This window comes from Glandiceps talaboti, chromosome 1 (genome assembly GCF_964340395.1).
Source record: "Glandiceps talaboti chromosome 1, keGlaTala1.1, whole genome shotgun sequence".
NCBI classification, from domain to species: domain Eukaryota; kingdom Metazoa; phylum Hemichordata; class Enteropneusta; family Spengelidae; genus Glandiceps; species Glandiceps talaboti.
Genome location: NC_135549.1, coordinates 5,538,944 through 5,550,298, shown reverse-complemented (window position 1 = coordinate 5,550,298; position 11,355 = coordinate 5,538,944).

The following is an 11,355-nucleotide window of genomic DNA, read 5'->3' as shown; positions in this document are numbered from 1 at the left end:
ATGCATGCTTTCACGACAAACAGAAACATGTGGGAATGCAAACACTTGAAACAGGTATCAAGGAAGTATAAAAAAGATTTTCAATTTTGATTTAGAATGAAATAATGAAGAGATCGTATGGATTTCTCATGGCGAATTCTCCAGCATGATTGCCCGCTGATGCGATCTTACAGCCAACACAGCATGCAATGTGAAACGTTTATAGAACATTGTACCATAGGCCTCACTGTAGCTACATGTACATGTGTTGAGTTTTACAGATCTAATTACCGAAAAATATGCAAATAACTTATTAAAACTGTGGTTCAGTAGTGCTATAGGGATCGCCCGGCGTCTGTCTGTCTGTGTGTGTGTGTGTGTGTGTGTGTGTGTGTGTGTGTGTGTGTGTGTGTGTGTATGTGTGTGTTGAACAACTTAAACTCAAAACCGCTGAACCGATTGCCATGATATTTGGTGGGTCCATTACCTTGGGTGTCTCGTTGGGAAATTGTTCAAACCAAAATGATCTTATCACCAGTTTGTGATTTGGTTAAAAAAAGTGATTTTTGGTCAAAAAACTTCAGTCAAAAACTAGTGGGCAGATTTGGCTGAAATTTGGGTGAAACATTCTTCAGGGTGTTTTTTTTACTAAGAATTGTTCATGATATGATGATTCCATCAGTGATATGCAAATTAGGTATAAAATGTGTCTTTTTAGTCAAAAATCTATAATTCCAAAACCACTGAGCAGATTGGGCTGAAATTTAATGGAGATGCCTTGGAGACATGTACATGAACATGTATTCACAACATGATTATCCCGTCAGCAATATGCAAGTTAGGTCAATTTTAATCAAAAATGATGAATGGGGCTGAAACTTGGTGAGAATGTCTGTGGAGGTGTTATTCTGCATGACAAAACTGGCCCTGGCAACCATGGCCACACCCAAAGCAACAATGAAATGATGATGCATATTACAAAGATAACAACAGGGATGGGTAAGTAAATGAATAAAGAATGAAAAAAAATGTATGTAAATATGCCTAGCAACAAAACCACACCCCTAGCAACAGCCAATTGATGGTGTAAATTGTAAAAATAATAATGGATTAATAGAGAAGCGAATAAACATTCAACAAATTATGCAAATGTACCTGGCAACAAGACCACATCCATAGCAACAGCCAATACAGTTGTGCTGCAATGCCATTGGCTACATCTGGTGTTTGATTAGTAATAATATGGAATAGTATTGACCAGTCTTGGCATTTACTTCAAACCTGTAGGTACACTTTACATCAGCAACTACAGCTAATGTTTATGAAAACATAACACTACTGGATGATTCTTCAGCTGTTCTTCCTGATATGATGTTTTCTCAACCAGTGCAGGACCATGTGTACATCCTGACTGAAACACAGGTAATGTACAAGTGCTGACCAAATTTGATGCACACTTGCACTTTTGCAGCCTAACAAAGAGGATGATTCTAGTCAAGAGCAGGTGTGGCTTTTTCAAGGAAACATTAAACGTTTAATGTCCTCATACATGTAGACATTGTAACATTTGACAGTGACTGGGATATTTGCTTGAAAGAGCGTTTTTGTAACAGTTACATTGTATGTATAGATTGGTATTAGGAGACATTGTAAAATTTAATAAAAATTTGATGATATTCATATCTACCAGAATCAGAATGTCAAGTCAAGGGTTACTAAACAAAGTTACAAAAGTACAAGAAATTGCAATGTACTCACAATTTTATTGTGTACTCGATCTCATATTAGGTTCACAAACTGAAGTTACAGGAGTGCAGTCAATACACTACTTGTGAAAGCTGCTTTGCATCCAGGGATCCATATTGTGGCTGGTGTACACTGGAAAGAAGGTAGTTCACCATTCTTGTTTTTCAAGGCAAAGACATTTATTCTAATCATTCAATTTTCTTAATGCCATTGTAATTTCTGTATACTCCTTTTGATTTTACGTTGTTCTCAGTCAATTATATAGAGCATATCATATAGCCGTTTTAGAAGCCCTGACTTATGTGACAATGTTGTAAATCATATTGTGTTCATATATTGACATTGATTGATAAGGGTCAGTTGATTCACATTGAATCCTTGGTGTAGCATTAGAATAACAAAAGTTCAGTTAGTTTGTGGAGTCATTATGCTTTTTTGAAGACTATCTGTTATTGTGATTTATTTCATAAAAACACATAAATTTTGTATTTTTTTTATCAAATAGGTGTTCTCTGCTTAGTGAGTGTCAAAATGCAGCTTCTCAATCACGATGGCTTGATGTATTCTCAGCTGATGCCAACTGTGTTAACATTACTGTAGAGCCCACTGACAGCATGCCAGTTACTACAAGAGAAAAGGTATGACTGTAGTCTAGAGGTTATTTGTGGCTTTGAAGATCTCCCTTCACTTCATCTAGATCAATAAGAAATCTTGAATCTAAAGTTGATCATGCAAATGAGTAAACCCCAACTGTTAGAATGATGTAAACAATGATACATTCTAAGTAGCATCCTGAACCGACAAATGTACCAATGAAAATTAATTTCACGCGGCCAGATTTGATCAAATGATGCGTAAGTCACACGCAACTGAGGTTGTCATATACAGTAGTAGCTCAATATATCGTGCCTACTCGACTGATTCATACATTTGATTGACAGTAGTCATTCCCTGTATGTGTGTGAAAAGTGATTATAGAACATGCGATTACAACAAATGTGATACATTGTTTGAATCATGTTACTGACCTTCCACAAACTTGAGTCATGACACCCACTCTGAAAAATTGCAACATAAATTAACGATCAAAATCAGAGGTGTGAAAATAAATTCATTATCCTTTCAATATGTCTGCCAAACAGAGCACTTTGTTTTCATTTAAACTTACATCAAAGTCAACTGGTACCGACTCAAATCAACATTAACTAGTGCCATCCAATACCATGAGTAAAGTTAATGACGGGTTCCCAAAGGGGTCAACAACATGATGGTGACGTCAAAGTCCACACCAACAGAAAAGTAAAATAAAAAAGACAGGCCTACCTTACAAGCACATGGTCGCCCAAGTTTCAGGACAATTCATCACATGTTTTAAAAGTAATTGACGCATGCGGCACTAGACTTACTGGCAACATACAGGTAAAACAGCGAGGGATCTCCGAACGACTGTGCAGATCGCCAAACAACTGTGCGTATCATACACATTTTAGGTTACCTAAGAACAATTTAGATAGATAAGAAACAGGATTCTCACAGACCACTCAATACAAATATAAATAACATCATCTGACCACTACTGATACACAGACACACACACATCGTCCTTGGAACAAACAAGCTATTGAAAGTCATTGCTTTTCAGGCTCAGATTTTGACACATACATGTACAAGTGTATTGATTCAAAGTTACAAGTGAAATCTGTGTGCACATACAGTGCCTGCTTGTTGGCAGGAGTGTGATGTTGTTTATATTTGTATTGAGTGGTCTGTAGGAAGCCTGTTTCTTATCTATCTAAATTGTTCTTGGGGAACGTAAAATGTGTATGATACATTTTATACATTTTATGTCATTCGGCAATCCCTCGATGTTTTACCTGTAAAACCCACTCTCTTTTCGCTTTTCAAAGTTTTTGTTACATTCAGTTGGGCAATATAGAGAACATTTGGGTATGATTCACAATGTATAGTACACGTTGACGTGACATTTGCGGTGAAATAGATTCATGTAAGTGATGGTTTGCAACTGCTCATTATCGCTAATAGACATGACATTTAAATATGACATAATTTAGTTCCCAAAACTGCCATATCGATTGTCAACCTCCATTTTCATGTTGCGTTCAAAACTATCATAAACCTATAAAGTAAATGTTCTACATATCAAAATTAGGTCAATACACAAATTTTGACGTCCTCTGCATATGACATACAAAATGACCGTGAACACTGCCCAATAAACACTAAGCTTACTATTGGGCAGAATCCTGTGGCCAGGATTAGGTTGGTGTTAATCTCTCCTTCCCTTCCCCTGATGATGATATACAACCACTCATGTCAATCATCTTTTTACTATTCTCAGACTGTATGTAGCTCATGATTAGATATTTTATCACCCTTTTGGTACAGTATTGGGATTTCATGTGATTACATGTCATTATATGTATCATATATTATATTATAGCATTACCAATTCCAGTGAATTTTGTGACATCATCGCTGTACATTATTACTGATAATGTACTCCGTTATTGGGCATCGCGGCCCCGGAACGAGCGTAACAAATTTGTGTTCTCAGCAGTTCGTTGAAGTGTATATGTGTGTGTGATTAGTATTCAGCTTCCGGGCAGAACATGGCAGACGATGTTCAGCGCTGTGTATATTATACGTTGTTTTGCGTTTCTCGGTCTACAAATTCACTGGAATTGGCAAAACTATAAAATAATAACAATAATGTACGCCCTCCCAGTCCATAATGGACTCAAGCAAACTTTGCACTCCATAATGGACTCGGCTGTCGCCTCGCCCATTATGTCGTTCAAAGTTTGCTTTCGTCCATTATGGGCTGGGAGGGCGTACATTATTGTTTAAGTATTCATTATATATTCTGAAGTCTAAAACCTGATTAAATTCATCATGTACAGATTGATATAACAGTAGAAGAACTACCCAATGAAACATCAGAGAATACATATCAGTGTGTATATGATGCCGATGGTCAATACTATTATAATGCTATGACGACAGGAAATCAACTGACTTGTGATACACCACCAGTCAACCAAAGACCACCTATTCCAGCAGAACAAGGTAAATATAATATTTATTAATACCTCAGTCTGTGTGTATTCCCTAGCGGGCACCACCCGGAGGGTACTTATGCATAATTGGGTTCCATCCGTTTGTCCGTCCAAGCGTGTATTCACCCTCATACCCCTGGCATGCACGAACTGATTTCAGCCAAACCTTGCATACAGGTAGCATACTATGTGAGGCATACATGTATGCACATTACTTTGTTTTATGACAGAATCAAATATGGCCAAATGGCGGCCATATTTGTTGTTAAATTTCAGAATATGTATAATAACTTTGGATGTATAATACGTAGTGACTCCATTCAAATGCCTACCACATATTATCAAATGTTGACTTTCTTTTAAGACATGCCCTTTGACGTTGAAAGTCTGCTTCAAGGTCAAATAGCCAAATTTGGGTTATCATCATAGTTTTTTGAATAAAACATTTCAAGTGATGCTGATATTTTAATCATGTCTTGGTTTTACTATGTGAGGCAAATGCACATCATTTATTTCACAAAAGTTTGATTCATACAGACACCTTTCAAATGTCTACTTTCACATTATCAATGATGAACTTTCCTTTGAGACATTGACCTTTGACTTTGACAAACATTTTCAAGGTGAAATGACAACATTATTCTTTCTATGTAAACTCAATAATGTGAAGAAACAGTGACTTTTAAATGTCTATCCTCCAAAGGTCAGGTGTATTTATATATGTTGACCTTTGCTTTTGATCTCCATATTCAAGGTTAAATAGTAAATTGGTCAATAAATTAGAAGTTTTGTATCTAGAGACACCATTCAAATTTGCACAATAACTTTGTCGTAAAACACAAGTTTGGAACTACATATGTATCATTGTATGTCTTCCATTGAAGGCTTGTTTGTACTTTTGTATACATTTCACCCAATATCAGTGTATGCATGTATAGGTTGATTCATGACTCTCATTATCAAAAGCATTGCTAGTTGAGTTGAAGGCACCACCCCATATCATGGCAAATGTGCAGTGTTCATTTATAAACTTGATAACGTTATACTTTGGCCTGTAATCATTTTGGTACTGTTAAATATATCATTTTCATAATCATACAGGTACATAATATTTGAGATATTCAACAGTTGTAATATGTGATAAAGTTTTTCAATAATTGACATACACTTATATTTATATTTATGTATTCATTGAGTTTTTTTATAATTATATAACAGATATTTCATGTAATTTTCATGTACATGTAGTACACATTCATTGTTAAAAATGATGGTTGATTACAGGGATTTCTGTAACTACTGGTATATATCTTATTACATGCTTCAGTCATTCAAAATATCTGAGTGAAAATGATTAGCTTTCTCAGTTTAATATTCATAATGTTTAGATGTGAAATATTATTGGAATAAAAACAGCTGGAATATTCCACTAGTTTCAGACCTCAGCTAAATGTATCAGTCTAAAGTGGAAACTATATTACCAAGCCTGAGCTCAATAATATATTGTATACATGTAGATGTACTTGTAACTTGAATTTCAAGTTTTCTGTAGTGTCATTTTGTGACCTAAATGTTACATAAAAAGGTAGAAAAATCATATGGCAATAACAAGGTAGGGCTAAGAATGTGCATGAACCAAATCCTGTAATAGTCAACTTGAAGGAGAAAATACCATATTAGTATTATAGTAATGGACATGTTTTGAATCAAGAAATGTTTTTTTCTAATTCAAATAGTCGTAACTGTTACTGTAACAATAATTTGACTGCTACTGTAGATATACACAATATATATGTGAAACTGATAGATTCACCAATGGGGAATATCATTAATTTATTATTTGTACTAAAAGTCTGCTCAAAGAGTCGAAACATTTTTTGGAAGCAAATCCCAATTTTTTGCTAACGTCTCTTTGCTGGCAATGCAGATGAGATGACAGTAAAAATATGGGATTCATTTCCAAGATTACTTTCATATGAACCCAGAGTCCTTGAATTTCATTCATTCTCACAAGTTATTATTACATTATACATTTACAGTGGGTTTGGTTATAGGACTATCACTGTCACATACATGACACTTGTGTAATTATTTATCTTGCAAATAGAAATATTATTAGTGTACACTGTACAGTTGGTTTGTTTGCAACATATTGACTTTAAAATCTTCATAATTTTACTTTTTTTTGTTTATTGTTGGACCATTTGTTCATACAGTCCTTTTTGTGATATTATAGTGTGACCTTCCCTTTCTTTTATTGATGTCAGCTACTGTTGTGTACTGGTGGTGTTTTTATGGCCAATACTTTATGTTCTTATCATTTTGGTAATCTGTTAGTCATGACTGTATACCCGGTATAAGGCTATTGTATTCAAAAGTAGATTAAAGTTTGGCAACATAAAGTTATGTTTTACTCATTTTAGAGATATATCCATGTATGGTAGGATGTGATGCATTTCATGTAGAAACCAACCTTTATCTCAAATGAACATTATATTGTCCATGACCTTTCACTGTACATGTATAAGTTGCTTTTAAGTAATTGTCATCTTAGATCAAGTGACTTTTAAATTATCTTAAAGGACTGTTGATAATTATGTGTTCTACAAACAAATTGAGTATGCCCTAAATAGTTGTCTTTACAGATAACAACAGGCCATCAGCTATCAGGCGGTGCAACATATCATATTCATTTCCATGGCATATCAGTCAGGGCTCGAAATTCGGGTTTTTTCTTGGTAGCCCACGTGGGCTACCATCATTTAAATTTGGTAGCCCGAGAGCAGTGACTGGTAGCCCATATGCATGCATTCCTAAATTAATGGTGTTTGTGTATACATGTAACTATACGATGTATTGAATTCGATGATTGATTGAATAACTTGAGAGGTCACGTTAACACGTTATGTGTGTGTATTTCACGCCATATTTGACATTGGGGATGCAATTTTTTGCATGTATGTGTCTCTGGGGACGTGTCATAAAGAGGGGACATATGAGGCTTATTGTTAACAAACAACGTTCGGTTATCCAGGGCGGTTATCATTGGAAATGAAAAATAAGACATCTAGTCGCAGTTCTTGTTGTAACTATTAGCTAAATCTCTTGGTGCAGTGTGACCTGTAAAATTTGAATATGATTCAACGTATGGAAAACGTATAAACAGTTTCATAAGCCCCATGGCCATTTCCTGATGTGGAGACTACGTCTTGGGTAGTTTAGAAACTATGTGCTATTATCATTATCTATCCACGTGATTGGTTACTTATTAACAGACGGGTTAGACAGGTTTTGTATCAATACCTGACGGCCATTACGGCAAAGCCCCTTCCATTCATGGGCGAAGAGATAATCAAACAGAGTCTAAGACTACATCAGTAGACGGTCCTTGCTGAAAACTTCACTCAGATAAATTCAAACCATCACGTCACCATTTCATTCTCACTAAAACTTCAACTTTCTTTTGAGCTTTGCTACTACTACTAGATCGAATGCATTACGTGAATTTTACCATTCACCACTGCATGCTCTATGGGGTTGCGTGAGCGTGGTTTACACACGGAATGTTTTAGGCATCGTTCAAGAATAAACGAATCTGTAGGACAGGTGTATACCAAGTTAACAGTTCTCATCAGCAGCATAAGATTCTATCAAACACCATTAAAACTGTGTCTCTGTCAAGTTGAAAGTTAAAGCTGTCATAATAATGGAATTTAGTTCCTGTAGTGCTGTACCGACTGTACTCTGACTCCGAGAAGAGCCCGAAGGGTTCGGGCCGGAGAGCATATTTCCAGAGAGTGATTACCATGGAAAATTGAAAGTACAGAAAGATAACATTAAATCGCTATACAGAATATTGTTGCATATAAATGTTTTGTTGTGACATTTTGGAAGTACAAGCTGTGTATACGATGTATGGAAGAATGACGTGCACAGCAGCCTGAGCAGGTGTACAGTGTACATGTATTTTCATCATGTACATTTGATATACCATGTAGTGTAGATGCAAATTTGGAAAAGACGCACTGATTTTGACGCTAATTTTGGCGAGAACACGTCCCACAGGACTGCGACCTCAGAGGCCTCCGGCCCGGGAAGGCGTCGGAATCAGGCTGTCACAGTTTCATTCAAAACTTAGTAGCGGGGCTACCACTCACATAATTTGGTAGCCCAAAGACAAACATTGGTAGTCTGTGGACGCGGGACTACCGCGAATTTCGAGCCCTGATATCAGTGCAACTTTCACCATGTAGGCATTTGGAAAGTAATGTTTATCTTAAGTGAGTGTGATTGATTTCAAAGGTCATGACCTTATGCTATGTAGTGACTGGCCTCAATTATCATTTCAGATCATGTGACAGTTCAACTTGCCATCAGAAGTACAGAGACAAATATCAACTTTGTTGACACAAATTTCCATTTCTTTGAATGTTCAACGCATACAAAGTAAGTATAAAGAATAGAAATAATCAGACTCCATGACTATTTCCCCATTTAAAGCAGTTCAACTCACGGTCCAAATTGTAACCTGTTGGCAGTGTACACATTATGTTCTTTTTAAAAATGCTAAATGCCTCTTTGTAAGCAAGTACTTTAAACTAGTTTAAGACTACCATGTCTTCAGGCAATGAGTGGTGTTGATGAAATCAAATTTTAAAACATTGAGAATACACAATGTCTCAATAGTTTCAAGGACACACAGCAAAATCTATCAGATGAATTAAGATTGTAAAAGTTTATTCCAGAATTGGAGGTACTCATTTAGCTAAACAATTCCCCATCACCTAGCTTTACCAAAATAACTGCAAGCAACTTTGTTTTATTTATAGCCAATGTAAATTTTAAGTTGATGTATAATAAAAACTATGATTTTGTATTAAAAGAGAAATTTGTATTTGTTGAAACTAGCAAAGTTTCATAACATTTTCTGTACAGGAAGTTATTTTTAATCATTTCATTTGCACACAGTACTCTCTTTTGGTTTCAGATGATGTTAGAAATAATTAAAAATTAATTCCGCTTTTCTCTTGTAACTTTTAAAGAGATCTAGTTTTAATCATCAGGCTTATAAATATAAACAGTAGAAATGGTGTAGGCTTGGTGTTTCACTCATGGGGCATTACAGTAGAAATGGTGTAGGCTTGGTGTTTCACTCATGGGACATTACAGTAGAAATGGTGTAGGCTTGGTGTTTCACTCATGGGACATTACAGTAGAAATGGTGTAGGCTTGGTGTTTCACTCATGGGACATTACAGTAGAAATGGTGTAGGCTTGGTGTTTCACTCATGGGGCATTACAGTAGAAATGGTGTAGGCTTGGTGTTTCACTCATGGGACATTACAGTAGAAATGGTGTAGGCTTGGTGTTTCACTCATGGGACATTACAGTAGAAATGGTGTAGGCTTGGTGTTTCACTCATGGGACATTACTTATATGACACAAAGATTATACTAAGAACTCTAGACTAACAATAACAGAGACATAACAAACACAACGGGATCCTTTGCCCAATCATACATGTACACATGTAAGGCTTAGTGCAGATTCAGGTTTGATATACATATAAATGACAGTGTGTAATGTGGTATAATTTTGACCTTGATTGCAAAACATTTGTATTCTTACATAACATTCTATTTTTAGTACAAGGAAATTTAAAACTCACAGAAAGGTTGGTCCAAATATTCACAGAAAGACTTCAGCTATCTGTTGCGCTTTATGAGGTTGAATTAATTTTAATCACACTATAATTTTTTTAATTTTTTAGTTGAGTGTCAAAGTTTAAATATTAGATAATAGATTATAGTTGCATTTCCTGGTTAGATTACTTCGGAAGTTATCTGCTTGAACAGATTTCAACTGATTTCTATTTCCTGCAATGTTAATATTTCCGTGTTGACTTTCACTTACAAAAAAGAATGATCAAAATCATTGATATCAGCCACAAGCTAGCAAATGCTATATCTTAAATTCAAACCTTCTGTTTAATGATATGATCAACAAGAATGTAATGTAGTATGGACCTCCGAAATAAAAGATTTAAACTTTTGCTGTAAACTCCAATCCATTCTCAGTTATAATCAGGAAATAGAATTCATGAAATTTGTTCATGCAGATAAACTGATTAAAAAATCATTTATAACTCTAAAATCTCAACAGATAGCTGAGAAGTTTTTTTTGTGAGTATTTGGACAACCTTTCTGTGCGTTGAAAACTTCCTTGTTCTAATAATAGAACATTATGTAAGAATGTATTATGCTACTTTTCTTCACTTCAAGTTAAGCAGGAAATAACCTAACAAGCAAATTCACAAATGTCTTAAGAATTGACACACCCTCTGGACAATGGGATGCAGATGTGAGCATACATGATACATGTTATACTCCAGATCAACAGGAAATGAGAGGAAAAGAAAGAAATTCATAGAATCATTTGCATAGTGACTACATACACGTACATGCAAGAAGTCTACGAGCATCAATTAAAAGTTTTTTGTAGTGTAAAATAACCTGAAATGTCTTTTTGTCTGTTTTTTCTTAAAAGTCTATCCC